The sequence below is a fragment of the Lycium ferocissimum genome, chromosome 1, assembly GCF_029784015.1.
Source record: "Lycium ferocissimum isolate CSIRO_LF1 chromosome 1, AGI_CSIRO_Lferr_CH_V1, whole genome shotgun sequence".
NCBI classification, from domain to species: Eukaryota; Viridiplantae; Streptophyta; class Magnoliopsida; order Solanales; family Solanaceae; genus Lycium; species Lycium ferocissimum.
Window position 1 is genome coordinate 69,322,196 of NC_081342.1, and position 24,669 is coordinate 69,346,864.

Genomic DNA, 24,669 nt, shown 5'->3' on the forward strand with positions numbered 1-24,669 from the left:
ACCAACAGCATCATCATCAATACCAAAATATTCCATAAAACATCCCACACGATGTTTATCAACATACAATAACAATATACACTTCCTTTCTTCCCAATCAAGGAGCATAATCTCATCAACACACCAACAACATTAGCTACCATCCATGTACATGGAAATTATCCCAACTACACGACTACAACATGCTTAAAACAGTCCATAAACTCAACAACTACAACACAATACTTTATGACCTTTCCTTCATAACTATTTTCACTTTTAAAACTTGCTAAACCTTCAAATCAACTCAACATAAGAGATAGGATGAAGAACATACCTTATACTTGAAGAAATTTATCCACACCAACTTTCTTCAAGACCAAACTCACCACAACCTTAAGTAGAAACAAGAACAATCACTTTTCATGAACTAGTTTGGTGTAATCTTGTTGAATTCTTGATTTAAGGAAGTGTTTAAGAGAAGTGTATGGATATGTCTATAACTCCCAAGAAGTGTAAATGATGAAAAAAGGGGAATAATAGGGTATTTATACCCTTTGAAAGTCGGTTCTTTTGTTTCACTTCAAAACTCATGATATACTAGGAGATATACCCCTCTAAAGTTGACCCAACATTTCTATCCAAAATTCTGCCAACTTTTTCCAAATTTTCAACAAACTTATTTTCTTCGATTTGATTGATCCCGGAACCTTTAGACACTTGGTTAACACTTGTTAAGAGTATTCCTTAACCTTATAAGGGTTCCATGACCTCTCCGAGCTTACGTTAGTTTACTTACAACGCAAACGACGCGAAAATTTTTGAGGTGTAACAGGTATCTTTAGAAATGGGATCATCATCATCATGGAGAACATTTATCATTAATATCATAAGAACCTTGAGAATCATGATCTTCTAGCATTTCTAGGAATATGGATATTGAGGGTATCATGTATAGGTCCACAACAAAGGAATCAGGCCTTAAGAAAGAAAGGGTTAACCTTACATACCTTTATGTCCTCTTAACTACTTAACGTTCTCCTCCCAAGTCCGGAAAATCTACATTCAAGAGGATTCATACTAAGGTTAAGTCTTGAAAACATTCTTAAGTTCAAACTAGTACAATTAACGAACTAACGAAATTTGGGCAGCATTTCCCCAATATCTTCTACTTCCTCCAATCTTCAAAACAACTCCTAAAACCACAATAAAACATCAACAATTCCATAATCAAAACATTACATTCAAATTATACTCAATTCAATCCCAAAACTTCTTTTCATAATCAATCCATAACAACAACTTCGTACAACCCCTTACACACTTGTATACAACAATCCCTGAACATCATTATTATCCCTCATAACAAGATTATGCTCAAAACATGCTAATAATTATAACTCAAGTTAATTCACAACTCAAAATATCCTCCAATGCATATTTGAACTTTTCCTCCAATTTTCTTCTCCTCAAATCCTTACATAATTACCAAACAAACTCATAAACATGAAACTAAGATGAAATCTTACCTCAAAATTCAAGAACACTTCAATTCCATGGTTACTCCACCTTAAACATACACACCCAAACATCTTCAAGAAGAGGAGACAAGGGTAGACCTTATTTGGAAACCCTAACCACTTTAATCTTCACTTTGATCTTTGATTTAGGCTTGGAAATATGTTTGAATATGTTTTGAAGAGGTTTCTAGAGCTCTCTAGGACTTGGGAGTGTGTTTAAAATGATTGAAATGAAAAGGGATCATCATACTTAAATTTTGGAAATTTCCACCGACATTGACTTATATGGTTCGTATAAGTTGGTCGTATAAAAATACGGTTCGTATAACTTGGTCGTATAATATTATACGGGCCGTATCTTTGGCCTCATATCTCCCATTTGCAATCTGTCAGTTGCATTGGAAAGGAGACTTTCTGAACTTCAATTTACATAGGTTATAGATTCCATAACTCATCCTATTATAGAGATATACCTCTCTCAAGTTGGACCAAAATTTCTGTCCAAAATCCTACCAAGTTTTTCCAAAATTTCAACAAACTTAATTTCTTCGATTCGCTTGATCTCAAAACTTTTAGATACTTGCTTAACACTTGTTAAAGGTATTCTTTACCCTTATAAGGGTTCCATGGCCTCTCCGTCTTACACTAGTTTACCTCTGACACAACCAACGAGAGAATTTTTGAGATGAAACATTGTAAATATATATGCGGTCCATATCCTTGGTCGTATAACATTATACGACCAATATCCTAGCCGTATAAAATTACACGGTCCGTATAGTTGGCCGTATAATATCACCTCCAAAATTGCCTTCTTTGGAAATTTTTAAATCCTTAAATACGGTCCATATCTCAAAATACGGACCATATCTCACTTATACGACCCATATACCATATTTTCCAAAAACAACATTTGACGAACTCTCCCACTTTGATTCACTTATTCTCCAATCCTTCCATAACTCACCAAACATGAATTTAAACACTCATAAACACAAGTTAAACATGTCCAACCTCATATATCCTTGAACCAAATCCCGGTGTCCAAAATTAAGACAACTAACGTACGATGAATCTTAATGTAGAAAACTACAAGGTGTAACAGCATCTTAGGCTAGTCATGACTAAACTTTACACAAAAGAAAAAGTCAATGCTTGATTAGCTAGGTTTTGTTCTAACTTGGAGTTCATGAATTTCAGTCAATAATTTAACAAAACTGAATAAAAATAAGACAAACTCATAACAAGAAAGAAAGCATTATTATGGCAGAAAAGGGTAATTGCATTAAGACCTAATCTAGAAGAAAGTTACAAATAAAACTGGTTTCGTAATCTGAGAATAAACAAAATATTCAACCAACGGTCACCAAACATATACTAAGACCAAGGGTAGCAAATAGGTAAGGACAAAAAAAAAGGTAACAAGCTTAAGTCAAGAACTCGCGAGAACACCTAAAATCTACCCGTTAGCATTTGCGATCAACTGCCTAGCTACTCAGTCGCAGGGAATCAAGAAGTCAAATATTTTCACATTGCTTGGCCCTAGTACGTTGCTGTCATCCCGTGCATCAATTGAGAAGCATTACCAAAAGTTCCCCCTTCATGGCTGACAGGGCAACCACCATTCTCATCAGATGACTCGCTTGAGGTACCCGGGGAAGGAGAGCTCGCCTAGGTTATCGGAGCACCAAAATTCAACATATTGGGAGGCGGAATTGAAGATGGTGCCTCAGACTTAGACTTTTCCTTTTATGCAATGAAGCTACCCACAACAACCTGGTAGTGAACTAAAAACCATTAGCAAGTATCAAACATGAGGGCAAACCCGAGGTATATAGCAGCATAGTTTACAAGGATCAACTGAACCCGGTATATTTACCACGGAGCGTAAATAGATATGTTAGTAATTACTAAACTTTCAACAGATATTAAAATTTGAACCCCTACTTTCAAAAGTTCAATAGGTCCAACGGTAAGAACTTAAAGGTTGAACTCGTCAAGTTTAAATTCTAAACCTGCTTCACGGACAAGGACCGTTTTTAAGTGAATTGATGGCATCAACATTTTTCTCCAAGTGAAATTCATGTCGTAACACAACAACCTCCACAAACAAAAGGAAATATTACGTGATATAACGACATACGCCACTAATTACCCGTTTTAGCTATACTTTTAAATTATTACAAAAAAAAGGTTAGATTTTTCATTTTATAGCATAGTTTTACTGTATGTATGTATGCATTCATACGTGTACAACAGCCAGTGTAATACCCCATTTAGACGGGCTAATTTAGAGTACAACATATTGGTGATTCCTATTTTTTGCTTTATTTTAAGGAGTCGCCACCTAATTAATTTTACGGTGAATTAGGACACCTAATTATTAACTAAGGTAAAATGACTAACCTCTGTTAATAGTCTGCTTAATCAGTGTGATTCTAGGTAAGGGTTCTAGTTATCCTAAAGGGAAGGGGTTAGGCATCCTTTAGAATCCGCTAACTACGGTTTTACCGACCAAACTTAGGTTAATTAATTAAGATTAGATAAGATGCTTAAATTTAAGAAAATGATTTATAATATTACTAAAGTTTTAAAGGAAAGTATAAATATGCCATCTAAACCAACTCGTAGAAAATATAGTAATCTGCATGAAGGGAAAAAAAATTTAAATACTTTTGAAATAATGCTTATAAATGTTAAAATTTTTAATGAAAGTATAACAATGCTATTTAAAATAATACTTGTAGAAAATATGATAACTTGCGTAAAAGAAAAATTTAAAGACTAAATAGAACTTAAAGATATTGCTAAGGCCTTAAATAAAAAATATAGTAATGCTATTCAGAAATAAAATTTTGTGGAAAATAAAATAATTTGCCTATGAATAATAGTTTTAAGAAGAGATTTAGCAATTTTGAACTTTGGCTAAATTATGTTATATGAATATATCAATGTGGAAAAACTCTAGGCCTATTATAAGTAAGATTCAAAAGGAAGTTATTTTTATTAACTTGGCTAGAAATATGCGTGATTGATTCAAAACTTGGTGAGTGATTTATAGAATATACTTGAATTCATAGTTGCGTATTAATGATGTTTTGTAATTAAGATGGTAAGGATAAAATATGGTTCCTTTTACTTAAAATATATAGTCAATGTTATTCTGCAAATCAATAAATATTATATATGCTATAAATAGTTTAACATAAAAAAGAAGCTTATGGGACTAATGGTGAGTTTCTTTCTTAAATTCTACCCATTATATTAAAACTAACCCACTAAATTTACTAGAATTTATCTAAGCTAAGAAAATGAAACAAAGTAAAATGTTAGTCATATAAGGCAAATTAAATGCACAAGAGGAAAATAGAATAGAGGGATGAATATTGGAATGGGTCGGCCCAATAGTAATGCTGTTGCGGATCTGCCCGCTATTGGGCTTCGGCCCAGTCAGTTTATATGTCGCTGCTGTGGGCTGGACGCGGAGAAATGATTCTTCGTTGGGCCTTGGCCCAACACCGAATACGGAAGACGAGTCCCTCGGATTCGAAACAGTAACAGAGCAAAAAGAGAATAAAAAATGTTTAGTATTTTGGATCAATATCAAGAAAAAGTGAGACTGATGAAAGATTAATATTTTCAGGGGGATTGAGGCGGCTAAAAGAACTTGTATTTTTTAGGGGTATTTTTTGTGCGGCTGAACCTCTTCTTTTTCAAATTGGAAGCGAATATTTATAGGGGCTGTTAGGGTTTTAGGCTGGGATTTGAGATTTTTGGGCGGGATTTTTGAATCAACAACGTTCAAAACCCTCTGTTGTTGATCCGACACCCAGTGGAAGAAGACAACTGCCATTAAAAAACTTGTACCCGGAAAATAAAAAGACTAATGAGAAAAGGGATTTTCTTTTCACAAACAAACGAAATTCATTAAGAGATCTTCAGATCGACAGCAGAGGGCCGAGGGAAAAGAGCAAAGATCCAAACCTTCAAACGTTGACCTCTGACCGATCATTAATCGCCTTCCCCGAAATGGCCATGCAAGGCCTGGGGAAGGTGAAAGGCGTCTGTCGCCTTGCCATTTTGGTCGATGGAAGCAGAGAAGAGAGAGAGGAGCGTGGAAGAGAAAAGGGGGAAAGGGGTGCGGTGGAGAAGAGAGGAAATAAAAGGGAACCCTAAGCTGTTCCCTTTAGAAAAGAGAGGGAGAGAGACGATGGGTCGGGAGAGAGGTGTGGTGGGTCGAGCGGATTAGAAATGTGGGCCGGGTATTAAAATATAGGCTAGGTAGAGTAAATGAATAGCGGGCCGGTAATTGTTTTAAAATGTGGGTTGATTGTAAATGGACTGAATTAATATGAGGCTGGTCTGGAAATAATTGATTGGGCTCGGATAAAAAGCCCCCCCTTTTCAATTAATTATATACATTAACGTGTGCTAAATGTTACAAAGATAAAGAAATACGTAATTATCCGACCCATTTTAAATAAAATTATAGCCGTAATGTGTGCGATAATATATTGAAAATCAATAGTAAATAAACGCTATTATTTAATTATGCAAAGATAATTAGAATGCGTGTGCATAAGATGGTAAAATATATATATAAAATGCGAATAATAATAATACTATTAGTAAATAATAATAATAATAATAGTAATAATAATAATAATATAATAATAATATAACAATAATAATAATAATAATAATGATAATAATAATAATAATAATAATAATAATAATAATAATAATAATAATAATAATAATAATAATAATAATAATAATGATAGTGATAATATAACGGTAATAAAATAATAAAATAACAATGACTACAACAAGACAATAAAATGCCGTATTAGTAAAAGTCAATAATTATAATGAAAGTATGAATAATCATTTTTAAAATTACCAAAATTACTATAAATGTAAATAAATATTTAGGGAAGGCGGGACAAAATTGGGTGTCAACAACTTGTCCCTCTTTGCCCGGTAATGATGAAAGAATTTTCGGGCAAAGACGTTGACTCAATAGCCTATTTTGTCCCGGCTAAAGGATTTTGGAGGACTAAGGGTAAGAGATGTGAAAGGATTACGAGGATTATGGCCGAACTCCGGTCTCCGAGTTGCCTACATATCTCGGGCTGCACGAGAATCAGGCCGCGTGTAGTTCTGGGATAACTACGACACCTATGAAAGACGAATCCCGATTGGTGCGAATCTTCGCAAAATATTGTCCCAGTGTCGAATTATGGAGACACTGGGTATTATGGTAGAGACTTGAAAATTCGAAAATTGGATATGCTGGAATGTAGGCGGAATAGTTGGAGACGAGTGTTCGAGGTAGATCTTCGACCCTTGTCAGGAAGTCTGATTTCCTCCCCAACAAATTGCCCCAGTTCGCTGCCGAAGAAATAGTTCCACGTTGCGCTAAAGCTCCTGCGAAACTTTAAACTAGATAAAAATAGTCAGTAAAATAAATATCGAAAATAAAGCGATGTAAAATAAATCCGCAAACAGAGCTGCAATGATTAAAATGATAGCCTTGCTGAGGCTGATGCAAATGAGGTTCTGGGCCGATGATTCATGAAAATGATGCCTTTTGGCGATGATTAATGGAAATGAGGCCCTAAACCAGATATGGAGATGAGGCTATTTAAGCCAAATGATTTATGAAAATGAGGCTTGCTAAGCCCGCATAATGAGGTTTTCCTTTAAAACCCAATGACTGATGAAAATGAGGTTTTTAAACCAGTATGACTCATGGTGCAAAGCATTTATGCAGCGAATTTTAAAGCATTTGTGCGGTGCGTGCGCGTTTGAAAGCATTTGCGCGAAGCGATTTAAAGCATTTATGTTGTGCATGTGCAGTGCATTTGAAAGCGTTTATGCGGAGCGGATGAAAGCATTTGTGCAGTGCGGGTGCAATGTGCATGTGCAGGGCATTTAAAAGCATTTGTGCGGAGCAAATGAAAGCATTTGTGCGGTGCGGGTGCAATGTGCATGTGCAGTGCATTTAAAGCATTTATGAAAATGAAAGCATTGGTGCAGTGCGTGTGCATGTGCAGTGCATTTAAAAGCATTTATGCGGAGCAAATGGAAGCATTTGTGCAGTGCGTGTGCAGTGTATTTAAAGCATTTGTGCGGAGCAAATTAAAAGCATTGGTGTGGTGCGTGCATGTGGTGTATTTGAAAGCATTTGCGTAGAGCATTTGAAAGCGATAATGCGTTTAAATAGTAGTGTGATTCATGTGCATGCGTTTGAAATTATTTTGCGGAGCCTTCGAAAAAGTGGTGCATATCTTTGTGCGTTTGAAAGCATTTTGCAAAGCATTTGAAAGCAATAAAAATATTCGTGCATCGATTCATTTGAAAATCTTTGTAAAACTTAAGCATTAATTTATAGTAAACTTTGATAATTATTACAATTGAAGGGCATAATTCTTCTAAATATTATAAGAAAACTTAAACCGTTCGATGCATAGTCCTTGCAGGGCTGTAAATATTATGGATTTCCAACTTCCGTAATTTGAGAACCTGCGCTCAAAGAAAATTTGTAAGTTTTGGGGGGAGGTTGACTCGTGTTGACTTTGAAGATCCAGCTCTTGATGCTTCGTGCTTCCAACTTTGTATGGACTTGTAACCTCCGCCTATTTCTAAGTCTTGGCCAATTAATAAAACCATTTAATAAAGAAAATCATACTATTGTAAAAGGAAATATGTACAAATTTATGGTAAATATATATATAATGAAAAAAATAATTCCTGCCGAACTTTGAACCATGACACGCTGTGAAACAGAGCGAACGTCCTTTCTCCAAAGTTTTTCCTTTGTCCGATGGCTCAATTGACCATATTTCTTCAATGTCTTTTCAATGATGCCCTTAAAATTGTCTCTTGATGATATGTTTTGCGATGATGCCTTTAAAATTTGTCCCAGTTTCTGGCATAGGAGGATTCTGAACTTTTACAATGACGCCCTTAAAATTTGCCCCAGTCTATGGCAGAGGGGAATGTTGAGCTTTTACAAATGACGAGACCGAGCCTTATATAGGCTGCCTACGTATCCCACCACGGGAATCAGGCCAAGCGTAGTTCAAGACATAAAAAGAAAATAAAATTAAAATTTTCTAATAATGTGACCGAGGCCTATGTAGGCCGCCTACGTATCCCCCACGGGAATCAGGTCAGGCGTAGTTCATATCATACAAGGAAAATAAAATTAAAATTTTCTAATAATGTGACCGAGGCCCGTGTAGGCCGCCTACGTATCCCACCGTGGGAATCAGGTCAGGCGTAGTTCATATTACAAGCAAAATGGAATGTTTTAGCAATTTCATCTCAAAGACCAAACCTGATATAGGTTTCTTACGTGTCCCGCCGAGGGAACGTAATTCATTACATAAAAAGACATTGCAGAATATTACATATAAAACAAAAGATAGCTCCTAAATGTGATATTTCTGGATGGCATCTGCATCGATAGTTTTCAGCTACAATTTGCCATCCGTTTCTTCTTGTTAAAAGCTCTAGCCATTCTGCTCTGTGCTCAGACCTGGCGTATCATCGTAATGCCATGCGAACACGTCTATATATTGTTTCAAAAGGTTGATCAATTCCTCCCTTTGTGACAGAATCAAATGGACGCTAATCCTTGTTTCTCTCGCAATTTCTGAATCTCCCAAATTTACAGTTTCTGTTTCAACCAAATTTGGTTTCGGCTTGTTCTCAGAATGTTCAACTTCTTTAGTTAATTCTCCAGGCTGCATGTCCTCTTCGTATTCTTCGGAGTCTCGTTCGGCATTTGCTAAGGGTTCGCTTGTTTCATTACGTGTCACATTCACAGTATTAGCATAGTTACTAGTTTGATTGCTGAAAGATAAAGATTAATTAGGTAAAGATAGAATAATAGATAAAAAGCATAGCTTGATTTGGCATTTGAGCTTTCAAAAGTTTTGGAGGCAAAAGTAACAAAAGCATAAACACGATTCGGCCTCAATTTTGAATCGTGTTGTTTTATCACAATAAATTTCCCTACCAAGACTCCCGGAGAACCGGGGGCGGGGTACAAGTCCAATTGTTTAAAGCAGATCCAGGCTCAGCATCCCAGATAGTTGGAGTTTCTGGGCAATCATCCAGAATCACGTTGCATTCAGCTTCTTCCTCGGCAATGAATAAATTCTTGAGATCTTCCACGAGGTTGTCTTCGGTTCTTCTTCGATGCTCGGGTGGCGGATGCCTTGGAAAATGATTGATTCAGGAGCGGAACAGGCTTTGGCAAGAGAATATCACCTTTCCTTCTGAGATTAGCCAGTGACATTTCTTCAAGAGTGGGCTCGTATCCAAGACCAAAAGTATCATTCTGACCGGGCAACTGAATTGGCTCTATTATCCCATCCAAATTCACTCCAAGACCCCGACCAGGCTTAAAACCATTCTTCAACATTTCCCAAGCCACCATCATAAGCACACGCGGCAATTTTACTCTTTCGGCTTGAGTGGTACACATGGTTTCTTTAATATGGAACACAGATCCATCTAGCCTTTCTACACTTTCAATAACAGGAATTGAATTCTCGGGATAGATCGAATTGTTGCCCTCTCCATGGATCACAACTTCTTGATGGTTCCAAACAAACTTCAAACTTTGATGCAAGGTAGAGGGAACCGCACCAGCCATGTGAATCCATGGCCTTCCTATCAGCAAATTGTAGCTAGCAGATATGTCCATTACTTGGAATTCCACCATGAACTCCACAGGTCCGATTTCCAAGGCTAAGTCAATCTCTCCCACGACACCTCTCTGGGCTCCATCGAAACCTTTGACTCTTACCTGACTGTCGCGAAGCTTCCCGACATCAATCCCCAAAGCTCGGAGAGTAACGATAGGACATATGTTAACAGCTGAACCCCCATCAATCAACACCTTAGAAATGAATTTGTCCCTGCATCTGACGGTGATGTTCAACGCTTTGTTGTGCCCCAAACCTTCGGGTGGCAACTCATCCTCATGAAAAGAGACTTTGTGAGCTTCGAGAATTTCTCCAACCATAGCTGAGAATTTCTCGCTAGAGGTCTCATCCGGAACATAAGCTTCAGTTAGTACCTTCACCAAAGCGTTCCTATGGGTTTCAGAACTCATCAACAGCGACAATAAAGAAATTTGGGCTGGAGTTTTCTTCAACTGTTCCACCACAGAATATTCCTTGGTTGGCATCTTCCTCCAAAACTCTTCAACCTCAGCCTCAGTCACAGCTTTCTTTTGGCCATTTTCTTTGCTTGGTGCTCCTCGTGCTACCTCTTCAGGGGCATAACACCGCCCAGATCTTGTCATCCCGGCAGCAATAGTTTCTACCACCAGTTTTGCCTTTCCCTTGTTCCTTTCATCAGTCGAGTAATTCCAAGGAACTGCTTTGGTGTTGAAAGAAGGGGCCTGAGCGACTAAGGCTGTGATCTTAGGACGGGGAGTGAGTACTTCCACTTCAATTGGTGCCCTCACTTGAACAGTGATTACAGGAGCGATAAAGGCTGATGATTCAACCTTTTCCTCTTTTTTGACTGGTATAATAGTCCCTTCCAGGTTACAGTCTTCATCAATGGTGATCATGTTCACATTTGCATCACCATGATTGGGCAGAGGATTGTCATTTATATTTGGGGGAGCCCCTTTGAGCTGGATGACTCCTTCTTTGATCAACGCCTCAACTTTATCTTTAAGAGTAAGGCAATTTTCTGTATCGTGTCCAGCAACCCCTGAGTGATACGCACAATGCTTAGTCCCATCATACCATCCAGGAAGGGGGTTAGGAACTCTCCCTTGAATTGGTTGGAGTATCCCGGCGGTTCTCAACCTTTCATATAATTGGGCTAAAGGTTCGGCTAATGGTGTATAAGTTTTGGCGGGTTTTCTTTCGAAGTTTGGGCGAGGTCTGGGTGCATTTTGTGGACGATTTTGTGGTTGGTATTGGGGTTGAGGCGAGTAGGTTGGTTGGTATCGTGATGGGTTTTGATAGGCGGGTGCTCGAGGTGGACAATATGTTGGCTGGGTGTGGTAAACAGGATAGGGAGCGGGTGGAGGCTGGTAGTAGGGCTGAGGGGTTTGGGTGTATTGGCTGTAATATGCGGGCTGGGATGAAGGGTATTGGTAGGTTAACATCTGGTTTGGTCTACGTTCCTGGTCATGACCGCGGACACTCCGTCCTTCTTCTTCTTAATTGCATCTGATTGAATTGCCTTACTTGTTGCTTGCAAAGCTGCCAAATTTGTGATTCTCCCTGTCTTGATACCTTCTTCTATAAAATCTCCCATCCTGATAACTTCAGAAAACTTTTGTCCGATGACGCTTATCAGCCTTTCATAATATGTTGCATCTTTTAAAGACTGTACGAAAAGCGTCGTCATCTCACTTTCAGCCATCGGGGGGGCTGGACCTTTGCGCTTCTGCCCTCCATCGCATAGCATACTCTCTGAAAGTTTCTGTGGACTTCCTTTCCAACTTCATCAAATAGAATCTGTCTGGGACAGTTTCAGTGTTAAACCTGAACCTATCCATGAATTCTTGCGCCATTTCTCCCCAACTACGCCATTTCTGAGGGTCTTGGCATGTGTACCAATCAAGAGCTTCTCCCGTCAGACTCCTTATGAACAGCTTCATCCTGATAGCTTGATCTTTCCCCACTCCAACAAGCTTATCACAATACGATCTCAAGTGGGCCCGAGGATTTCCTTTTCCGTCGAACATATCAAATTTCGGCACCTTATATCCAGCGGGTAACTCGATGTCAGGATGGATACATAAATCCTCGTACTCAAGTCCTTCGCATCCCTTGTGGGTTTGGATGCTTCTGAATGCCTCCTTCAGACTGCGGATTTCTTTCGCCATATTCTCATCCGCTTTTGCCCTAGCTTCCCTTTCCATCTCCTCATAAGGGTCAAGCTCTGGATGCTGCACAGCCTGCAACTGGGTAGTGAATGGTTGAGCTTCTGCTACATATACCGGTGGCATATACTGGGTATTATGGCTGGCGGTGTGTGCCAATGGTATGTGTTGAGCTGCTTGGTAGTTTTGGGTAGCTGTGGGTTGAGGAATGTAGGGAGTGGTGAAGGGTGGCGGATTGGTTTGTTGGAAGTTAATTGGCTGGGGGTTGGCTTGTTGCGGGTCATTTGGTTGCGGGATGGTTTGTTGTATGTTGGTTTGTTGCGGGGTGGTTTGTGGCGGGATGGTTTGTTGCGGGCGGATTGGTGGTGGAATGGCTTGTTGTGGGTTTGATTGTTGTGAGATGGTTTGTTGCTGGCTAGTTTGTTGTGAATCGGTAGTATTTGGATGGCATGTGTAAAGCGGAGGGTTTGTAGGAGCGGGCGAGTCAACAGGTGAAAAAGATGGTGGAAGCGTCGCATTTGTTCTTTGTTCGTGGTGAGGGGTATTGAGGGTGATGGATAGATTGGTAAGGTTTCGCAGTCGCTCGATCTCAGTTTGCATATTGGCTATTTGCTGCATCAGTTGGGCAATGAGTTCGTCATTCCCTCCTCCCGAAGCTTCGGGTTCGTCTCTCGGAAGGGCGACAAGTCCCAAGCCATCCTGTTCGGATGCCCCTGAATCATTCATATCGCTGGATGCTCGTGTCTTTGATCTTGTAAAGTACGGGTGGTCGGCCAGCTTGTAGTCAACACGAATCAACCTTTGGGGGAATAATCAAAATAAAAGAAAAACCTAAAAAAAATGAAGAAAATTGCGTTAGTATAGTGCGAATGATTGCTGCTGAAAATAATGCGAACATTGAGCAAACAATGTTGAAAGAAACACATATTGCATTGCAAATAAAACACAAATTGCACGGCAACAAATCAAATAGTAAGAGGGAGATATAGCAGACATAACGCGATCTATTATGCACGGGACCTCTTTTGTGCCAGAGGTAGGCCTAACGTGGACTTGAAGGATAAAATATGCAATTATATGTCATCCCAATGTGCTATTAATTGAAAACCCCAAGATATACAATGTTTTCAACACAAAAGTAATTATTACAATTACTACTTGACTCTTATAAGCTAATTACAATGAGGAAAGCCCTTGCTATTCTTGAGCCCCGTATTTGCTCGATCTTTCGGCGATGCATGATACGGCCAGAACTCCTCCCGTTTGGTGCCTTTTCGACGTAAGTGTCCCCTTGCTCGCTAGTTGTATCTAATTCTTGCATGCTTTGCTCGTAATTAAATGCCTGCTGCTCGTATTGTGCTGACTCGTGGCTGCCTGCGTATACAAGCGATTAGTTCTACCTAAATAGCACATGGTCCACATAACACGCATGTTTATCCTTCAAATCAATGCATATAACATGATAATCGTCGCTTGGGGTCATGGACCCACTCGGACATTTGGGCGGGTTTAACTAATGGACTTAATACACCTTGGGTATTAAGCCTCCTAGGCTCGTGCATGCTCTTAAAGAGGGTTTTGGTTTAGCTCTATCTTAGGCTGACTAGGAGCGGGTTTCCTATGACGCAAGGTTCCCCCAAGCGGACAACTTGGGAGTGGAAAGTCCGTGGTCGTCGATCGCACCGCCGATCGACTAAATCCACAAGATCGATCCAACTAAAAAAGGGGTTTTAGTAGTGCACGGCCGCGAACCGCGAAACCGCTTTAAGTGTGTGAATTGTGTGAATTTTCCAGAGTGGAAGAAATATGAGCGGAATGCCAATTTAATAAAAGCAAAATATACATATTACATAGCAAAAATAAATAAAGTACAAAACAATAATAAAACATTTAAAAGCATATAAGGCAAAATAAAGAAAAACAAACAAAACATCCAACCAAATTATTAATTAACCTAAGTTGTTGTGGTTTAGAACCTAAAGTCCCCAGCGGAGTCGCCAAGCTGTTATACCCCATTTAAACGGGTTAAATTAGGTACAACATATTGGAGATTCCTATTTTGCTTATTTTAAGGAGTCGCCACCTAATTGATTTTAAGGTGAATTAGGGCACCTAATTATTAACTAAGGTAAAGCTTAACTAAACCTCCGTTAATAGTCTGCTTAATTTTAATTCTAGGTAAGGGTTCTAGATTATCCTAAAGGGAAGGGGTTAGGCATCCTTTAGAATCCGTTAACTACGGTTACCGACCAAACTTAGGTTAATTAATTAAGATTAAAATAGTAATGATTAAATTTAAGAAAATGACTTATAATATTACTAAAGTTTAAAGGAAAATATAAAGTGCGCTATTTAAAATAAGACTTAAAAGTGTATTAAGGCTTTAAATAAAAATTTTTAATCAAGACTTTAGGAATAATGCTTATAAAAGAGACTTCAAATGTTATTTAAAATAAATAAATATTGCTATTTAAACAATAATGTTACTTTAAAAATAAGATTTGCGTAACATAAAAGAAAAAGGCTTTAAATGCTATTTTAAAACTTAAAGATATTGCTATCTAAAATAAAATAAATGTATGCTAATGCTTTAAAAGTTATTGAAACTTGCAAAATATGATAATTTTCATATAATTAGAAGCTTGTATAAAAAAGAAGGCTAATTTGAATTTAAACTTGAGATGAATTATATTATATAGACTTACATTTAAATAAAATGCAAAAGGATTAATGGGTTTCTTCCTCTTAACTTTATTTAGTTGTATTTGGCTAAAATATGCATGATTTGATAAATCTTGAAGAAATGATTTATAAAATATTCTTAAGTTTATATTTGCGTGTTAATGACGTTTTGAAAATTTTTTAAGATAGTAAAGATAAAATAATTCCTTTGATTCAAAATATATGTAATATATGCAAATCAATTGTTCAATAAAATAAATATTATATAGGCTATAAATAGTTTAACATAAAAGAAGCTTATAGGACTAATGGTAAGTTTTTTCTTAAATTAACTACCCATTATATTAAAACCCAACCCACTAAATTTCCTATAATTTATCTAAGCTATAAGTCATGCAATGCAAATTAAATGCACAAGAGGATAAATAGAATAGGTATAATATTGGAATTAATGGCCCAAATCTTCAAGATGCGGATAAGTTCTTGATCCCGATTCCCTTTAGCTTCAATATATACTTATGGGCCGGACGGAGAAATGATTCTTCGTTGGGCCTTGGCCCAACACCGAATACGGAAGGTAGTCCCTCGGATTTTAACATAATAAAAAAAGAATAAAAAATGTTTAGTATTTTGGATCAATATCAAGAAAAAGTGAGAGCGATGAAAGATTAATATTTTAAGGGGATTTAAGCTAAAAGAACTTGTACAAACAAAGGGTATTTTTGCAAAATTAAACACACAAAATAAATTGGAAGCGAATATTTATAGGGGTATAAATGGATTTGAGATTTTTGGGCGGGATTTTTGAATCAACAACGTTCAAAACCTCTCGTTGTTGATCCGACACCAGGTGGAAGAAGACAAGCGCCATTAAAAAACTTGTGTGGGAAAATAAAAAGACTAATGAGAAAAGGGATTTTCTTTTCACAAACAAACGAAATTCATTAAGAGATCTTCATAAACCGAGCCAGGAAAAGAGCAAAGATCCAAACCTTTTGACCTCGACCGGATCATTAATCGCCTTCCCGAAATGGCCATGCAAGGCGGGAAGGTGAGCGCGTCTGTCGCCTTGCCATTTGGTCGATGGATAAAGAAGAGAGAGAGAGCGTGGAAGAGTGAGGAGGGGTGCGGTGGAGAAGAGAGGAAATAAAAGGGAACCCTAAGCTGTTCCCTTTAGAAAACGAGGTGGGCCGGGTCGGTTTGGGTGTGGTGGGCTGAGCGGATTAGAAATGTGGGCTGGGTATTAAAATATAGGCTAGGTAGAGTAAATGAATAGCGGGCTAGGTCAGCTAAAATGTGGGTTGATTGTAAATGGACTGAATTAATATGAGGCTGGTCTGGAAATAATTGATTGGGCTCGGATAAAAAGCCCCCCCTTTTCAATTAATTATATACATTAACGTGTGCTAAATGTTACAAAGATAAAGAAATACGTAATTATCCGTGCTCGGATAAAATGAGGCCGTAATAGTCGTGCGATAATATATTGAAAATCAATAGTAAATAAACGCTATTATTTAATTATGCAAAGATAATTGCGATGCGTGTGCATAAGATGGCAAAAATGCTGAAAGGATAAAAATGCGAATAATAATAATACTGGTAGTAAATAATAATAATAATAATAGTAATAATAATAATAATATAATAATAATAGTAACAATAATAATAATAATAATAATGATAATAATAATAATAATAATAATAATAATAATAATAATAATAATAATAATAATAATAATAATGATAGTGATAATAGTGGTAACGGTAATAAAATCGCAGATAATAGCAATACTGACTACAACAGGACAATAAAATGCCAGTATTAGTAAAAGTCAATAATTATAATGAAAGTATGAATAATCATTTTTAAAATTACCAAAATTACTATAAATGTAAATAAATATTTAGGGAAGGCGGGACAAAATTGGGTGTCAACAGCCAGTGTATGTATGTATGTATGACCGCTAGTGTATGTGTGTATGATGATATGTTTTGGAAAACGTTGTTGCTATGTTTTAAAAACTCAATAATATCGCCATAATTTGCTAGGGCCATTGGAGCAAATAGTGCTATTTATGAAAAAACCCTTGGTAGAATAGCACCTGTACTGGAGTGGCAGCCATAAGCATTCCGGCAACTCCGCTGCCCAAAACATTTCCATCTGGCCCAGCCATTGACATGCTTAGACCAGCTTTTCTGCTACCATTACATTCTGACAACAAGAATGAACCCGATAATGCGATGATTTCAAATCGACCCTGCATATAAAGAATAACACCATGCTCCATGACCAATGCCAAATAGTTAGACAATCAGTATACACGCAATGATCACCTTTAGAAAATTCAAGCATTAGTATACAACAAACACTTCATAACTTTTGCAATAGACGTACATCCAACTACTTGCGCACATTATACGACTCGTTCCAGCTAAGTTCAGTACTCAAAACTACCCAAAGCATTTGTTTTCCATTGTAATTGCTCATTTTTTCTATGTCAACATAGCAAAACCACAAGGTAATCCTTCATAAAGTAAAATGATCAATTACACCTAAAATTTATTAACCAACTAGTACTAATTGATATCTCAAGTGGAATAACTAGGCTGCACAAAGCAAAAAGAAATGTTGAAGGTGTTATTGGGTTTAATCCCACTTCAAGTACATTCACCATACTTATGAATTAAATGCTTCTACAGAAAAAAAGACTAGGAGATGGGAAAAGTAAATAAGATTTTCACACCCCAAAACTTGGGTGAGACGTCAAGCGAATCTTTGTTTCTAACTGACTGTAAGGTAATTTGACTGAATTGTCTAATTTAATTAAAAAGGCCATGTAATTAGTATACTTAATCATTCGAGTTTGGATCTGAATCCTAACAGGATTGATTCATACACATCCACTAGCCGGCACAGCGATTGGGTGTCTTAAATGTTTCAAACATAACTTGACTGAAACTCAAAGGCATACTTTCTAATGTTTCCATGGTCGTTTGTCTAATATCAACTCTTCTTGAGTCCTAGTATAGCTCTTATACTGTTATGTGATATCTTCACCTCATCTTTCTCTACAACAAGCCCTTAGCATTCAACTGAAAATTTTGGGTTATTGTAGCCTTATTCATGGCCGCATCTGTTTCATCTAGTTTTCATTTCAAGGTCTAACTGATACCTCTTTTACTATATCTCACAAGTAACTACTCATGCATTGAGCCTTGCGCTCCGAACACAACGTGAATGGCAATCATTTGTGGGATGGACATGAGCGCGATCTAGATTCTCATTTTAAGCCTTAACGCATGATTTAATAATCAAAGAAAGGATATATTCCTAACATGTCATGTAGCCTCCCAGATATAAATATGGTGCACAACATACCCCTTACTGAAACTCTACTAGACACTGCTCACGATTCTCTAAATTTGTCTAATACCAACTTGTCACGCCCCAAAATTGAGGCCGAACGTGATTGGCATATGACACTAACTGACTGTCAAGCGAACCCCTGTATGTAATTGACTATAACATTATTTGACTGAATTGTCTGATTTAATTAAAAAGGGAAATGTATCAATAATACTTAATTATTCAAGTCTGAATACTAACACTGAGATTGAAATTCATAAACACCTACTAAGCTAAGTCATGAGCCTCTAAAAGAATACTGACAAAGAGTCTTGATAAAACATATGCCCTCGGGGCATACCCCAAAATACTAAAACAAAATAAATAAATAATAAATCTGAAACCCCTACTTTAAAAGAATCGGAAGGAACATGATTGGTTGTATTTGTATACAAGAAAATGAAAGCAAACTCTTACAGGCTAAGTACCACTGATAATTTTATGTGACCTGTGTTACACCTTGTGAATTTTTGCTTCGTCGTAAGCAAACTAACGTGAATACAGAGAGGCTATGATACCTCTAAAAGATTAAAGAAGACTTTTAATAAGTGTTAGACAAGTATTTAAAGGTTTCGGGATCAAGCAAATCGAAGAAATTAGGTTCGTTGAAAATTTGGAAAAACTTAGCAGAATTTTTGATAGGATATTTTGGTCCAACTTCAAAGAGGCATATCTCCTAGAATATGAGGAGTTACGGAATCCATAGCCTATGTAAATTGAAGTTTAGCGAGTCTTCTTTCCAATGCAATTGACAGATCGCATTTCTGGGAAGTACGGAGGAAAGTACGACCCGTACAAAAATGTACATCCGTACTTTTTAGGCGTACTTTACCGAAATTTTCAGAAAGTTGAAAATTTTTGCCTCGAAAGTACGGGATGAACAGTATCACGTATTTTGAAGTACAGGATGAACAGTAACCCGTACTTTGCCCGAAATTTCCAGAATTTGAGTCGGTGAAATTTTTCTCCTAATCCTATAAATTGATATTCCCACGACTTAAGCCTCATTTTTCACCCAAAATCAATCCCTAATGTCTCTCTAAGCTCCCCTTAACACCCATAAACACACCAAATCATTCCAAGTCAAATTAAGAGAAGATCAACCTTGAAAACCTAGTTAATTTATGGAAGTTGGATGTTCTTGCTTTCACTTAGTGTTGTGGTGAACTTGACATTGAAACAAGTTGTGTGAGTTGAAGTTCTTCAAATACAAGGTATGTTCTTCACCCTATTTGTATGGTTGAGTTGATGTATGTTCTTCACCCTATTTGTATGGTTGAGTTGATGTAAAGGTTTAATACCCCTTAGAAAGGAAAAGAATTAAAAGTGGAGGCGTAAATGTTGTAGTGACAGGGTGACTATGAGTGAACTCGAAAAAGTGGATTTGGTTAAATTTGAGACTAATTTGAATGTAACTTCTTGATTATGATATTATGGATGTTGTTATTATTGTTTGGGGGCTGTTTTGCAATATGGTGGAAGTCGATAAAATAGGGGAAGTCTTTGCCCAAATTTCGTTAGTTCGTAATTATGTTAGTTTTGAGCTTAGCTAAGGTTTTCAAGACCTAACCTTAGTGTAAATCCTCTTGAATGTAGTTTCGTGGACTTTGGAGGAGAACGTTAAGTAAATAGAAGTCGTAAAGGTATGTAAGGCTAACTACACTTCTAAAGGCATGATTTCATAAATTGTGAACCTTTACATGACATTACCAATATTCCTATTTCTAGAAACACTAGAAGCCCATAACTTTCATGATTCCTAAAATATAGTTGATGATGTTCTCTATGATGATAACGATGATGATGATGATTCTATTCTAGAGATTCCAAAACTTATGGTTTGATGCTATTATGAGATTATTGAGCTTACTTCATGATTTTTCTTACTTTCACTCATTGTTGTTGATCTCACCTTATGTTACTTGTTTCTTCGAGGTGAGATATAGCGAGGATGATTGTTTCATAATGTAAATCGGAGGTCACCAACCTCACTTCGATAGAGTTGTAGCTTTTAATTGGGCTCTCATGCATGCTTTATTTATATGTATGTAATTTCTTACACCGTGCCTACATGGCCGGGCAGACACCACTACGGTGAGCGGCTTATGGATAATGATAACACCGTGCCTTCATGGCCGGGCAGACACCACTAGTGGGTGGCGTGAGATGATTAGATTACCCCGGATGCGAGCTAATGATGATAACACTGTACCTATATGGTCGGGCAGTTTATATATAATTATGATGTTGTTTTAAAAGTAAAAGTTAGCATGCATGGTATCCGCCTTAAGAAGCAATCATATGTATAGGTTATCTCATGTTTTTTTTATCTCTTTATAATGTCATTATTCACGCCTTACATACTCAGTACATTGTTCGTACTGATGTCCTTTCTTTTGTGGACGTTGCGTTCATACCCGCAGGTAGACAGAGGGACATTCCAGACCCCTAGGAGCTTGTCAGCGGAGGTACGGAGCACTCCACTGCTCGGAGTTGCAGTCTGTTACATACTTCTTTTTGTGTATATATTTGGGGCATGGCTAGGTCCCTGCCCCGTCCTTATGATTTCCCGATACTCCGGATAGAGGCTCGTAGACATATGTGGATAGTTAGGATTTCATGGTCTCCCTAATGTATATTTTGTATATCATTTTGTGACCTTGTGGGCTTGTGCGTATATGTATATGTATATGAGGTGAAGTTCATAGTTATCACGTAATGAGTTCACTTTGAGAATTTACATTCATTCATGTGGTGTTAATTGAGAGCATAGACATGTGGTCCACTGAGATAGATGGGGAGAAGTATGCTAGGTGGTGCTCGGTAGGCTAGCTTCGGGTACCCGTCATGGCCCTCTGGTTGGGTCGCGACAACCTGGGTTAGTTTGAAACAATATATATGTTCACGTGCCTTGCTACTTGTTAAGTGCAATTGCTTGCAATATGATCACGCCCAGACTCAAAAGGTAGAGATAGTCGACCTCCCCTTGAGTGAGTTCCATGAGGATCTGGGTTAGCTACTGCACGCTCGTAGGGGCTATTGTTTGTTGGAGAGATATATCGACACTCTTTGATGTGTGTTACTAGATCTCACGTAAGTAGAGGCACTATGTGCAATTTTTTTAAGACAAAAAGCTATTTTTGTAAAATAACTAAACTTCAGCTATCAACTCACAATTTCAGTTTTCAGTTAAAGAATAATAGGCACAAATGGGCCAAAGCTAAGGGAGTACATCTAAAAGGATATACTCTACTGATTTTTTCTCTAATGTCAAAAGCAACTGTTACGTGAGTATACATCTGAATAAACACCAAAAAAATCAAACTTCCAGGTCACACAACCAGAAAAGTCCATTAAAAAGACTGCAACATATACATATAGACTAATGGCCTATTTGACCAAGTTTCTAGGAAGCAAAAAGTGCTTTTTTTTCTTTCAAAAAATGTTTATTTTATAAAATTGTGACATTTTGCCAAGCTTTTAGAGAAAAAAATAAGTGTTTTTGCATAGCAGTAGAAGTTATTTTCAAAGTTAAAAAAGTAGCTTGTCGCCAAAAGCACTTTTCAAACCTTGGCCAAGCACAAATTACTGCAAAATACTGGCAAAAGTGCTTTTCAAATTGATTAGCCAAACACATTGCTACTATAACGACCCGTGTGGTTGTTATTGCACTTTCAACCCATTTACCCTCGTTGACCCTTTTTTGAGCCTTATTAGTACGTTTTTGACCTGCAGGGATGGGTTGTATGGTTCCCGAGATGATCGAGCGAGACTTATGATGACTTTTGTGAGATAGAGCCTTAAAGTGAAAAATGTTTGACCAATAGTTGACTTTTTGGGTAAACGAACCTTTTTCCAAAATCCGTCGATTTCGAGAGGTCCGGATGGTCGATTGTGACTTGGTGGTATGTTCGGTTTGGTTCCCAAGGCAATTGGGAGCATTTTGGGCTATTGGTTGGAAAGGTAGTATTTGGCCCTTGGGTGTTGACCCAGTCAAATAGACCCCCGTTCGGAATTTCTAGATCGCGAGTGAGTTCGTAGTGTGCTTTTACATGTGAATGCATGTCTGGTTTGTATCTAGGAGGTCTCGGGTGATTGTTGGATTTCGGGATTGGGTTTGTGAAAAACTAGAAAATTTTGGTGTACGGTGTCCGGCGCGCGTATCACCGGATGGCCCATGGGGACGGACACGCTATAGCGAGGTCTTGATCCGCTATAGCGGGATGATGACTTTCAAGATGGGCGCCACAACGGACCGGATTCCGCTGTGGCGGATGCGTGATGGCCAACCTAGAACCGCTGGCGCGAGCCCGCTGTAGCGGACTCGTGACCGCTGCAGCGGACGACGCGGACCAAAACCTAATAAAAGCTAAGTGAAACCCTTTTATTTCCCATTCCTTCACTTCTTGTTCCTAAGCACTTTTGAGGCGAATTTGGCTGGTTCCTCTTGAGGGTAAGTTCCCTAAGCTTGAATTCTTTTGTTTACATTCCTTAAGCATGAATCTGTGATAAATTTTTTATAAAACTTAAGAAGTAAGACGGGTTTGATGTTTTCCCTATTATTTGACTTCTAACCTTCCTAAATGGAAATTGTTGGTGGATTTGACTAATCTAATCATAGAAGTTGATGATTTAATAGCTAATAGGCTTGAATCTTCTATTTATGTTGATGAAATTGAAGGTTTGAAAGTTAGGGTTTATACCCAAAGTGGGGTTTTTGACTTGATTAACGAAATTGACCCATTCTTGAGTTATTTTAGCAATTGATTAGTAGGATTGAACTCCTAGAACATTGAATTGCATATTTCACTTTCGAAATACCCGTTTTACCCTTGTGAGCCCGTTTGCCCTTCCTCTATAGTTGAATTTGATTCGTTAGATAAGTATAGCAATATGGGTGTTGCTCTTCCTTATTTCTAACGCAGAACTCGATTATGAATAGACTTTGAGTATTTGGAGGCGCTATGAAAGGGAAAGGTAAAGGTGTGATTGTTCGTGGCCCCTGCTCGGCTACCAGGTAGGTTACGGCTTACCTTATCGTTCGACTTTGGTTAGTAAAGCATATGCAAAGTTAGTGATTATTGGAGACAGCATGTTACGCCTTCGGGTATGAAGTTGGAATGGATTACCTAGGTTGGTACTGTTGTTTGATTATGGCTTGTTGCCTTGTTGTGATCTATTTGGCTTGTTGCCTTATTGTGATCTATTGGATTGTTGCCACGTTTGTGATATTAGACTTGATGCTTAGTCGTCTTAACATGATTGTGAAATTGCTATCCTTCACTTATTGGGTATTATCTTGGATAGAGGAAAGAACTTGACTTGTTACTAATATCGAGAGATGCATCCATGTGTGGCACGATTGATTTGATATGTTGTCATTATTCATTGATATTATGCAGTGTACTCATTCTTATATTATGCAGTGTACTCATTCTCATCTTTCATTATACTCTGATATGAGCTGAGCTTGGTATTGTTGTTGATTATGGCTTGTTGCCTTGTTGTGATCTATTAGCTTGTTGCCACGTGTGTGATACTAGACGTGATACTTAGTGACTTATTCATGGTTGTTAACCCATATCTCTCAGTTATTGGTTATTGACTTGTAAAGAGGAAAGAATTGATATTGGGATATGTGTCCATGTGTGGCACGATTGTAATTGATATACTCTCATTGGCATTGATATCATGCATGCATTCATACACATATATTGGACTGGGTTGCACGTTCCGCAACATTTATTGGACCGGGTTGCACGTTCCGCAACATATATTGGACCGGGTTGTATGTTCTGCAACATATATTGGATCGAGTTGTACGTTCTGCAACATATATTGGATCAGGCTGTACGCCGCAGCAGGTACATGGACTTCGTGGGTCCCCCATGGGTCATGACTGTCGAGACGTGAAGGTATTCCGCCCGGAGCATGTTCGTATCATTGCATTGCATTGCATCGCTCGTGCATTCATATTTCATTCACTCATACATCTGATTCTTGTTATGGTTATTTATTGTATTGTACGGTGTGCGTGGACATTGACTTCCTGGTTGATTACTGATTTGAGATCGTCGTGTGCCTAATTAATACATACCTGGAATTGATGGACTCGAGGAGTAGAGACTTTCTCCTAGGCTATGACTTGTAGTTACGGAGCACTATTGTTGGTTGTATTGGTGTTTGTGTTTATTCTGAGGAATCGTAGG

At 37.8% G+C, this 24,669-nt stretch overlaps 1 pseudogene; it reads right to left on the reverse strand.

Moving 5' to 3' along the window:
- Positions 1 to 3,041: 3,041 nt before the first annotated feature.
- The window catches only part of LOC132067094 (AT-hook motif nuclear-localized protein 10-like), a 28,888-nt pseudogene continuing 7,260 nt past the window's right edge, over positions 3,042 to 24,669 (reverse strand).